At 38.9% G+C, this 12,544-nt stretch overlaps 2 pseudogenes; both read right to left on the bottom strand.

Annotated features, from left to right (window-relative positions):
- LOC120605677 (olfactory receptor 149-like) overlaps window positions 1-4,892 on the bottom strand; it is a 30,327-nt pseudogene extending 25,435 nt beyond the window's left edge.
- Window positions 4,893-12,181: 7,289 nt separating this feature from the next.
- Window positions 12,182-12,300, bottom strand: LOC120605735 (uncharacterized; annotated as a pseudogene).
- Between the last annotated feature and the right edge of the window lie 244 nt (window positions 12,301-12,544).

The following is a 12,544-nucleotide window of genomic DNA, read 5'->3' as shown; positions in this document are numbered from 1 at the left end:
TTCTTAATACTGTAAGTACAGTCTAACTTTTATTAAATTTTTTATTAAATTTTTTGGGGTGACACTGGCTGATAAAATTACATAGGTTTCAAGTATACACTTCAATAATACGTCATATACATATTGTATTATGTGTTCGCCACCTAAAGTTCTAACATTCTAAGTTTTAAAAAAATCGATTTTGCATTTTTCAGCATGTAGTGGTATATTTCATCTGGCAGAACTCTAAATGGTTTTAGTGAGTCAAGCTGCCAGTTGTCATTTACTTCTTTGTATAAATGAGAACAGCAAGTCACCTTCACCAAATATATGATCTGGAAAGCAAGATGTGAGCAGCCCTGCTGGGGGGTATTCACGAAACTCATAAAGGCTGCTCCCGCTGTCCCACGACGGCCTGCAGAGCTGCTCACAGTGAACAGATGAGGAAATCTGCACAGGGGCCAGCAGAACGTCCTTGAAGGAAAGGGACTAAGACCTCAATCCTTATCTTTTAAAAGCCAACATTTTAAAACTTCCTCTGGTGGATTAAAATAATCCTGATGAAAAACCAGGTCACTGTTGTGGGAGTATTTCATGGGCATCCAAGGAGAAACTCACCAAAAGGGAAGGATGGAACCAGGTCACTAAGGTACAAAGACAGAGCACAGAGCTTCACGGAAGAGGGGCTGAAGCAAACCTGGCTGAAGTTAGGAGCCTCTCTCACAGATTTAGCATGGGCAGTTTGCCCTGAGGGGGGAAAAACAGTTGAACAAGTAAGGGCAAACTAAAAAGTTCCCATTCGTGACCTGGAGTATGACACTATCCTGGCCAAACATTAACGATGAAAGAGAAAGATGGGCTACTGAAGACCAGCTACAGGGAACTCTTTTTATAGTAGTTGCAGTTAGAGAAATAAGAGCCTAACCCAGGATATGGCATTTGACTATGATGGCTGTGACAGTTATACAACGAGGTGAAAATACTTAGGGCAATAGAACTATATAATTAGTTATAAAAAAGACAAAAAAAAAAAAGAACTCCAAGTGAGATTACATGCTGATGTGAAAAATCAACCAAAAAAAGTTATTAATTAGATTAAAAAATAAATTAGTAAAGTTAGTCTTAATCTAATCACAATTACTACTTGTATATTTCCTGTGGTTTTAAATGTTTTTTTTTCTTAATGTATAGGTTATTTTCTTATAATAATCTATCTTTATAACCTACTTTTCTTTTACTTAACATTCTCTGGAAGACCTTTTTTCCATATTATTTTAATCTGTCAATATACATCATTCAGTAGATATAACTAATCAAGCATACCCAGCATAGTTAATTTAGCTACTGTAAGACATTTTGATTGCTTATTAATCTTTGATATTGCTAAAATGGCAGAGGATATCAGTGCATAATTTTACCTATATTCAGATTTACTTCCATGGTAAGATTGTCAAAATTGGAATTACCAAAATGAATATATGACACATATGGCCACAATTTCTTCTCAAAAGTTTGATACAATAAATTATTTTGCTTCGAGAAATCTATGAGAGTGCCAAATTCACTTTTTAAAGCATGAGGCATTATCAGATTTAGAAAACTGATAATTTGAAAAGTGAAAATGTCACATCGTTATTTTTATTTTATTTTTATTTGCTCTCGTAGAGACTGATTTGTCACATATGTTATTAAATTAGCTGTGTTTCATCTTATGAATTATTTGTTCATATCCATTGTCCAGTTATCTACTGATTCACTTAAATTCGCCTGTAATACATATAGTCACATGATATTCCTTGACCTGAACTATTTTTGCATGCCATAGTGTAAGCTATTTCCGTTTTTTTACCCACTACCGGATATAAGGAAAGAAAAGTGAGAGTAATTTGAGCATAACTCCAAGATAGGAGTTACCCCTTAGGAGATAATTACAAAGGGAGAAAGAAAATACCAGTGTCTTTTGTAGGTTTTCCCATCTCCACAGCTGCATTGGGGGTATGCAGCTCACTGTAGTAAATCAGGAGTTCCATATCGTGATCAAATCTGTGTCCAGCAGCCAAGGAAATCTGAGTTAGAAACAAGCAAAGAAGCCATGCTAGTACTATCGCTGCTTGCTGCTTGGGGCTGAGGTCAGAGCTGAGGGCTATGGCTTCTTCCACGAGTAGGCATAATAATCAGGGGCAGGGGTGAAATGGAGAGGAAGCTCTGGAGATTGCAAGGAGATAAAAAAGGAGCAGAGTGGGACTCCCTCTAGGTTCATAGGTAAAAGTATGGAACATTTAGGGAAGACTGAGTGAAGAACAAGATCAGGATCCAAGAATAGGGGTGCTGGCAATAAAAGGGTTCTCTTATTGATTACCAGAACAGCCCTCTTATCATCTCCAAGGTACTCAGTGGGACTCAAGGGACAACTGCTATGCTGGGAACTGATGGTGGCAACCATGCTGAGTGTGTAGGGCAGGTCCTCCAAAGGGATGATAGGAGTCAACTGTCCTTGGGCCATCCTACAAAATGTTGCCTGAGTTATATTTTCTCTTCCCATACTTTTTAGCACCCCTAATACCTTGAGTAGATTTCCCCAATTATGTTCCCCACCACCAGTACTCAAAGAGAGCAGATACTCACCAGAGAGTTGATACCAAGGATTTAGGATGGCTGGGAGCACATAGTTCAAAGCCTCATCTGCTTCCAGGGGCAGCTCCTGCACACACTTCAGGGTGAGTGCTGCCTTTGAGCCAGGATAGAGGTTCTCCACATTACAGCAGATGTCCCTGGAGCACTTATCCTCCTTGAATGCCTGACTGATTTTTCCCTCCAAATACTTTTAGGAAAATATGGCTAGATGGGAGTGGGGAAAAAGCATTCGACATCAGCCTATTTTTGTAAAGTTGCATTTTTCTAGAGATCCTAATGGGGAGATAAAAAGGAGACAAAGTACTCATCCCTGGTACCTTCATCTTGTCCTGTATTCTGCCATTTTTTCCCATCTACCATGGCCTCAAAGTCATAGACAGCTGAGTCTTCATCCACAGGAAATACAAAGAAGACCTCCAAAGGAACTGTCTCTTTATTTTCATAGTTTAAGGTAACAGACACGCCAGCCACACACTCACAAATGGACAAGTTCACAGAGCTGCTCTTCAGTGGCACTGTGGACAGACCAGAGTTTGAGATTAACTAGTAGAATGCTTCCTGCAGGCTAGGCATTGCGCTAGGTGCCAAAGATACAATGGTGAGTGAGAGTCACAAATCAGGCTTACCTGGCTCCTCTTGGTGGGTTAGTAGACCATAAGGCACACTATGGCGACACAGAGCTACTGTGGAAAAGACGTGTAAACAGAGTGACATGTTTGGCATGTATTTGTTATTCAAATACCAATATATATATAATGCCAGAGAGATGCACATAAATATATTCAGAGGGTTAATGATGGAGCTAGGAAAGAGAAAGAAGCTGAAAAGAATGAGACAAAGGTGCCAATAGTTAGGTTCCTTCTAAATCCCTGACCTAAATCACTAAGTAGCTACTGAACAGGAAATCTCTGAACACCCTAAGGCTGGTTCAAACACGAGCTCCACTTCTTCAAAAGTGAATTTAATATACCATTTCTTAGGTATAGTCAATAAGTATAATTAACTTAACTCCTCTGAACCTCAGTATTCTTTCTAAAATGAAAACCATACCTATATATCATATATGTATACATGAATTAATAAATATATTTTTCAATTCCCTGGAATGGTGCCTGGTCTATGGAAAGCATTTATTCAATGATGACAGACACTAGTGTTGTTCTTGATATTGTTGTTAACTGTTGTTAAAGAGAGCTTGGCTGATATTTTGGATCATGCTCTTCAGAGACCTGCACATAAGAAGCTGCTTGATCCAAAAGAGACCCCTGCAACTTAGATCATTTACCTTGTGACTTTTGCTTTGAAACCACTGTTTGTTTTCTCTGTCCAAGATATTCATATGTCATATATGTAACATGTATTCTATTTTAAATCAGGCCATCCTAAACATATCTTCCAAATTTTATCTTAGACAACCATTTCATGTGGTATAGCAACAAAGGGATATGCTTATGTACCTAGATTATGATTTACATTACGATTCATTGGCTCTAATACCACTGGAAGCTGCCCTCTAACCATTCTGAACTGAGTCATCTGTGAGCTTGCCTCTCCTTGTTCTGTCAAAGAGTGGCCTGAGCTGCAATCTCCAGCACCAATAAGGGAGATTTTCACTGAAAATACACTTTAAGGAGCTAAAATGGAATTTTTTGGTACACAAAGAAAGCTGAAGTAAAATTAAGCTAATGTGCTTATCCGGACTCCCAGAGGCAAAAGAGTTACTGGGAACCCCAACCACCACTCAGGAACCTGCAGGAAAAACATGTAGGTCCTTGAGAAAGGCAATTTTCCTTCTGAGAACAGCTCCCCTCTCAAGGATTCTGAGGCTTTGTCAGGACTATTTATAGGCCCTCCGTGCTCATCCCAATCACCATGTAAAACATCACAGGCCACCCCGACCCAGAGCAATGGCCATGTTTGCTCATCTATCTGATAGCCTGGTGTTTCTTATACACCATGCCCCTCCCCCACAAATCAGCACCAATAAATCAGGCTTTTTGTTCCGTGTCTGTTTTCCTTTTGAGGAAATGGATAAAAACCGACTGTGGCAAAATGGCTCACATCAAGTAAAAACACAGAGGGCAATCGTGGCTGTGGGGAGAGGAGTGGCTGCTCAGGAAAAGGGTTTCCACGCAGACACTTGATGGCCTAAGTTCTCTAGTAAAAAAGGTTGGAGCTGGGGAAGGGGTGCAGGGAGCTTAAAGCAGGGGAAGGACAAGGGACAAAGAGGTACAATAGCTGAAGAAACTGTCAGGGAACCGAATCTGTAAGCTTCGCAGTACTCACCAAGGCTGGCTTTTAGGTGAAGAGACAGAAGCAGAGGGTGAGTGTCTCCTGGAAAGAAACAGGCTTCTTTCTCGATTCTAACCCCAAAACAAATCCCTCATTGAGGGAAATTTGCTCTTCTGCACCCTCTTCCCCATCCTCCCCAGTACAAATTATGCTGGGTCAGAATAAGTTCTTTCTTCTTCAGGATGGCATTTCAGAAATGCACCTAGCGACAAGTAGGCAGACTGGCCTCAGTGGCTGACCAAGATCAAGGCCTTTAATCTGAGGCAGCTGGAGAACAGAGGGCGGCTCATGGAGCCAGGGTCTGCACGTTTCTGGACCCACAGGTCTCAGGTGTCTGGGCTTGTGCGGTTCCCTCCCGCGCAGGGAAAGAGAGGAGCCGGCCAGCGCGGGATGGCGCAGCAGCCACACTCCGAAGCCTTTTGCAGCGGAGGCGAGGTGGGTACTGAGTGGGCCTTGAATAGAAACGGAGCGTGATTTAATCTTTAATTTTTCAGTCCTAGATTTTCAGCGTCCAAGTATTAACAAAAGGGATCGGAGTCAGTCCGTTGAAGTTCTGCATAGGATTTAGGGGGTGCAATCCGATTTGGGTTGGGGGTGGGGAGGGAGGTTTTAAGTTCCATTTCCACAGCACAAAATTACATAAAATTGAGGAAATACCAATTGCCCATATGCAAGAGGAAGGGAAGGAGGAGGGGAGAGGGGGAGGGAGAGAGAGAGAGAGAGAAAAGGTCTGAGGAGAGAAGGAAAGTAAAAGAGAAGGGAAGTAGGAAGAGGAGCTGTGAGATTATTAGGAGATGGCTAACCCCCCCTTCCAGCCCCCACAAAATTCCCCTAAACTGCCAAACCTGCAGAAATCCCGAGGATCATGCGCCATGACAAAATTCGTCACCTTTTTGTCTTGCAGTGGGAGGGGGAAAAAAAAAAAGCCCCAACAGATTTAGAGCCGAAGAAAGGGAATTAGAATGGGCGGGTCTTAGTCCTCAGGGATAAAGGGTGAGATTCAGCCCAACATGCGGGCAGCGTGGTCACCTACCTCCTCCTGCAGTCCGGAGCCTCTGAGTCACTGCCAGGAGAAAGCAACTGCAGTCAAAATTCCCAGGAAGACCCGCCCCCTTCTAGGGACTGGTTATAAGGTAGCAATAACATGAGTAAGGGATCGGCGGGAAATTCCTAAATAAATATTCTAATATTCGCTTTTCTCTGAATTGAAGAGTTTTTTTTTTTAAGTGAAAATGCTGTAATAGCAACATCAACAATGATATCAAAAACTACGTATTTCTGTAATAGACTTAATTACCAAGGGCTTTCTGTGTGTTAGGCCCTGCTAATAATACTGTGGGCTAGGCCCTGAACTTTAATGGGCTTTATATTAGTGACTTCTCAAGTCTAAGTTGAGTCATTTGTCCCAAGATTGTATCCTCCCTACATTATGGGAGAGGGAGAGGGGGCGATTAGGAGCCAGGGCAATGCGCATAGGGCCTAAGTCTTCCCGTCATGGGTCATTTATGGGTTTTTCATCAGAATCTTAAGTCAAGTTTCGGAGGGTAACATGGCAGTAACAGAATATCTGTGTTCATTTTCCTGGCTAAGGGACACTAGAAGTGATGAAGTTCCCTACATCTTTTCTATTTAAAAATGACCTATCAAATCTGAGGCTTAAAGAAACAGTCGTATTGCTGTTGAGAATCTGCATAGGGGAAAGAATATATGTATTGAAGACTTGGCTTGATTTTGGTCTCTATAATGTGTTTATTGTGGCACATTTACTCTCTTTGAGCCTGTTTTCTTATCTCTAAAATAGATATAATGACTACCTCCCTGGATTGTTTTTAAAAATCCAGTGGCTATTAATAGATGTGGCTATATATATACATATATACATATATATACACATATATATATGTATATATATGTATATATATGTATATGTATAAATTCAGTGGCTATTAATAGATGTGGCTATATATATACATATATGTATATATATATGTATATGTATATATATATAATCATCACACCCACACACAGATACACATGTATTCATACATAATAAAGCACAATTTAAAAACAAATTCTATTTTATCAGTATTAGGCCATAAGATCATGTCTTTTACATATATCAAACTAATTGTGAGATGGAATAATCTTTTATCTTGGTAGAAATCATGTCTGGTATTGTTTCTTGTGGTTGCAACTTTTTTCTGTTAGCTGAAGTATCTGGGCAACAGAGAGAAGTTGGAAAAGTGGACAGACTTCATCATTTGACCCACCTGGACTAAAGAGGTTAGAACTAGAAGTCTGTCACAGACCAGACATGGCAGCTTGGTTGGGAAGAATTGAATCAGGAAATGCGTGATGCTGGTTATTGGAAGGGCAATTATATGAAAAGTCTCTGAACCTGGCACTATATATACAATTAAACAAACCTTTATAACTATTAAAAATATGAATGCATTTTATTTATCTGTTTCTTCATATTTTGTTTATATACAATGAATAATTTCACATTTTTCATATAAACTAATTAAGCCAATCATCAAACTTTTGAAAGAGAAACACATAATTCATTCTTTTAGTCAGCATCTATTTATTTGGCTTTTGCTATATGCAAGACTAATATTATTCTAGACATTGCATTATGGCAATGATAAGACACCAAAAGATTTATTCACCTGGAACTTACTTTGCAAGTGGAAGAAATATTTAATAAACAAATAAGCAAATAAATAAACAAGAAAATATCCAGTAGTGAAAATGCTTAAAGAAAACAAAACACATAGTATAAAAGAGAATGAATAGAGGCCATTTTAGATTAGGTATCTCCACCTGAAAATCTATCCTCGAGACTTAATGTTGCTAAGTGTTCTCCACACAACCCATATCCTACCTAATTCTTGATTATGATCAATAAAAAAAGTAAATTTTTAAGGAAACTATCTTTTTTTGAATATGAAAAGTATATTTACATAAAATAGAAAAAGATCTGTACATTATGAGGACAGTACTCAACTCATTTCAGCACCTACCAATATCACACATATACCCTAAATTATGCCAGTGTATGTTAATTATAGAATGCTGCTTATTTACATCCTGTTCTTCCAAGAATCATTTCCCTTCCTGAAATAAGAGCTATTTGTGTTACCACATAGAATACTTAGCACTGGTTTGGAACAGGCTTTCAGTAAGTTGTTTTGCTTATCCTCTAGTATGATGCTGTTCTCTTCCTCCCTTTATCATCATGGAGTTTCATTTAAGTCTTATGTTGTGTTTATTGTTTCTCCCCTGAGATTTCTATAGCAATTTATCTAAGATTTCCTATTGTTCTTATCATACTTGAGCCCTTTATGTATTCTCAAACTTATAAACCTTTGAGTAAATATGTTAACTTAAAGTAACCTATATTTACTCAAGTGCATTAAATTATTTGATTAATGGATAAATGCATTTAATAATGATAGTTGTATATACTCTTATGCTTTGTGATTGCTAGGTACTGTAGATATTGTAGTAGAAATATCAAAAATAACAAATGTCAGAAATGTACACAAGTCTTATAAGCATTTTTTTTTACTTGACCTACTGGTAATAGACATTACAAATAATAGTAATCATTTTTACATGATCACTGGTAACTTTCAAATTTTATGTTTGGATCGATTACATGAAAACTGATCCCAACAGAAACTTACCATATAGTGGTTACCAGAGGGTAGGAGGTGAGGGGAGTGGGGAGGTAGAAGGGATAAAGGGGGTCAAATATGTGGTGACAGAAAGAAATGTAATTATGGAAGGTGAACACACAGTGTAAATATATATATGCCTTACTGTTAAAGTGTACAGCTGAAACTTACTGGATTTTGTTAACCAATGTCACCATAAAAAAATAAATAAGTGAATTAAAAATAATTAATAGTGATAATGATGATAATCATAATAAAGAAAAAGAAACTTACCATGAATGAATGGATAATAGATAAGATGGACTGAACAAAAGTATCTACCTACTATATACTGAGTTCTTATTAGAAATCAGTGTGAAGTATTTTTCATGGTAAGACAAACAGCTTTAATTTCAGACAGGAACAATGGCTGTCATCACCAAGGAAAGAGTGAGGATAGGAAATAAATAAAATGGAGTCACTTTAGCCAAGCTGCTAAAGTTATTAACATTATGAAGGTTGAGACATGAGGAAAGACTCCATTTTTGTTCTAACTATCCTGGGAACTTAATTAAAAAAAAAAAAAACAACATAGGAGCACATAATATGTTTTAGAAAATGAATAAGCATTATCTCACTTAATCCTCATGATCATTCTGTGAAATACTATTAAAACTCCATTTTATAAATGACAATATTTTTTAAAATTTTTTTCAGCTTTATTGAAATAGACAATGAGTTGCTTGTAGTTACATTGTACAATTCAATGAGGATTTTTTTTTCAATTATAGTTGATATACAATAATATCCTAGTTTCAGTTGTATAGCTTAGTAATCAGAGATCCACATAACTCACAGTGATCACTCCACTGAATCTAGTACCCCACTGTCCCCTTACATATTTATTACATTATTAACCATCTTCCCCTCTATATCTACATATACATCTCCATGTCTATTCTGCAACTATCCATTCATACTACTTAATCCCTTTGCCTTTTTTTTGGTGTCACCAACAAACCCCCTCCCGTCTGTTAGCCCTCAAAATATTCTCTATATCTATGAGTTTATTTCCACTTTTGTTGTTTTTGTTTATTTTGTTCTTTAGATTCCACATGTACGTGAAATCATGTGATATTTGTCTTTATCTGACCTATTGCATTCAGCTCAATACCTTCTAGGTCCATCAAGGCAATATCTTTTTTCATCTCCTTTTTAGTCTCTGTGTGTCTTTTAATCTGAAGTCAGTCTGTTGTAGGCAGCATATGTAGGGGTCTTGTTTTCTTATGTATTCAGCCATTCTGTCTTTTGGTTGGAGCTTTTCTATTTGAGGTATTTGTTGATAGGAATGTAGTTATTATTATTCTTTAATCCCATTTTCGATACATGTTTTTTCTTCTTAAGGAAGTCCCTCCAACATTTCCTGTAATACTGACTTGGTGTTGATAAATTCCCTTAGCTTCTTTTTGTCTGAGAAGCTCTTTAACTGTCCTTTGACTCTAAATGATAGCTTTGCTAGATAAAGAATTCTTCGTTGTCAATCTTGAGTTTTCATCGTGTCGAATATTTTATACCAAGCCCTTCTGTCCTGCATAGTTATTTTGAGAAATTAGCTGCCAGTCTTAGAGTTGCTCTCTTGTAGATAATTAACTGCATTTCTCTTTCTGCTTTTAAGTTTCTCTATTTGTATTTAACCTTCTGCATTTTAATTATGATGTGTCTTTGGGTTCCTCTTTCTTGGGACTCTCTGAGCTTCCTGGGGCTGTGTGTGTATTTCCTTCACCAGGTGAAGGGAGTTTTCCATCATTATTTCTTCAAAAGCTCTTCAACATCTTGTTTTCCTTCAAGTACCCCTATGACATGGATATTTTTACATTTAATAATGTCCCATAGGCTCTTTAAATTGTTATTATAGTCTTGGCTTCTTTTTTTTTTCCATTCTGATTGAGTGTCCTTGGCTTCTCATCCTCTATGTAGGTCATTCGATCCTCTTCTTTATTCACTGTTTATTCCATTTAATACACTCTCATCTCAGATAATGTGTCCTGGATTTCTGACTGGTTCTCTTTTATAATTTCCATATCCATTTTTATGTTTTTATCTCTTTGTTAAAGTTCTCACTGAATTCATCTACACTTCTCCAAAGTTCATCGAGCATCTTTATAACTAGTGTTTTGAACTCTGCATCTGTTAGATTGCTTGACTCCATTATTTCTGGATCTCTGTTCTGTTCTCTCATATGATTTCTGCTTCTTTGTCTTTCCATTTTGGCTGCCTTTCTGTGTCTGTTTCTATACACTAAGCAAAGCTTTTAAGTCTCCCGGTCTTATTAGTGCAGCTTTGTCAAGTAGGTGTCCAATGGCACAGTCCTGAGAGGGGTTCAGCTGCAGGCCAAGTTTAGTCCCAGCCTGTGCCCCTCCAGGGCCACCTGTTAAGATTCAGCAAGCAATCTACAGATGCTGTGCTTATAGTTGCCTCAAGAAGTCACACTAGAAACCAAGGTCAGCTGCCACCAATGTGGCTCTTGGAGCTGCTCAACAAAGAGCACCAGACTCTCTGAGGACAAAACAGGATGTGACTTAGGTTGGGCTGCGAGTTGAGGGAGATGAAGTTTCCGGGAATCCTCTGGGCAAAGTGAACTTCATTATCCAGTTTGATGATGTCTCAGCTAAGGCAGCGCTGGGTCCGCACACTGTGGGGATGGGAGAGGGCTCAACAGAGGAAAAATGGATATCGCCAACACTTCTATGCAGAGCGAGCCTCCACTCCAGCCCTCACTCCCACAACTCAGTGTCCCCCTGTAAGTCCTTGGTGCCCCATGAGCAGCTGACCTGGCACTGGTGCTCAGAACAAACAGGTCTGTCACTGTGAAAGTCCGCTCACTGACACGGCCCCTTTAAGAGGAGTCTGCAGCTGCCAGCTGTGGGTGCTGCAGCCTCTGTCCCACTCAACTGCTTGGGACTGGGCAGCCTCACATCCTTGCTCTGTCCTACTTCCTCCTGTTGTAGGGTGATTTCTTATTTCTCTCCCTAGTTGTAGGCCTTGTTCTTCTAGATACCAGGTGATTTTCCTTGCCGTTTGCTCCTTATTTCTGTCACAACTTTGATTTGGTCGCAAGAGGAAGGAACAAGCCTCTGTCATCTACGCTATTTTTTTTCTCCTCACGAATGACAATATTGAGGTTCAAAGGGAACCATTTTCCTACTCAAGAACCTATTGCTAATGGAAACCAGACTTATTCTTCACCAGAATCTTCCAGCTTTAAGCTATATGCTCTTTTCATTATGTTACAATTTCTTCCACAGCCTTAAGAGGTAAGGAAATAGGTAGAAACTGGAGGGGGGTGGTGGTGGTGGTGGAAATAACGACTAGAGAAGCAGGCCAAATCCTGGAGATCTGTAAATAATAAAAGAGTTCCATAGGATCTTGACCTAGAACTGAAAAATAGAGTGACCAGGGGAGGATCTGCAAGCTGGAGTCCCAATTCCTTTATTTGTTTGTTTGTTTGTTTATTATTTAGTTATTTTTTTAGGGGAGGCAACCCTTGGTTGACCTCTCAGATTGCAAGGGTTTTGCCAGCTTACAATCCCTTATTTTTTATTATTATTTTTTTATGCCTATAGCACCTGGTCTTCCTAGGTGGTCTCCCATCCAAGTACTAACCAGACCCAACCCTGCTTAGTTTCCAAGATCAGATGGGATCGGGCTTGTTCAGGGTGGCATGGCTGCAGACACAATTCCTTTAAAGATTATGTTGATTGCTGTGTACTATTTTCTCACCCCTAAACTTTCTCAACATACAGCATTTAATCGTTCTCTATGCCCAGAAGTCTCCTGAGTCTTGGGATATATTATAGATAAGGCTCCAGAGGGACTGTGAGATCATTTATAATCCGACAAAGGAAAGAGATCTTTTTACTTCTGCTAACTCTGAGGAAATCACTCTAGGTTAGGTGTCCGGAGCCTTAAGCCTGCAC

Source organism: Pteropus medius, unplaced genomic scaffold (assembly GCF_902729225.1).
Source record: "Pteropus medius unplaced genomic scaffold, Ma_sr-lr_union100, whole genome shotgun sequence".
Lineage (NCBI taxonomy): Eukaryota > Metazoa > Chordata > Mammalia > Chiroptera > Pteropodidae > Pteropus > Pteropus medius.
This window is presented reverse-complemented; position numbering and strand designations above follow the sequence as displayed.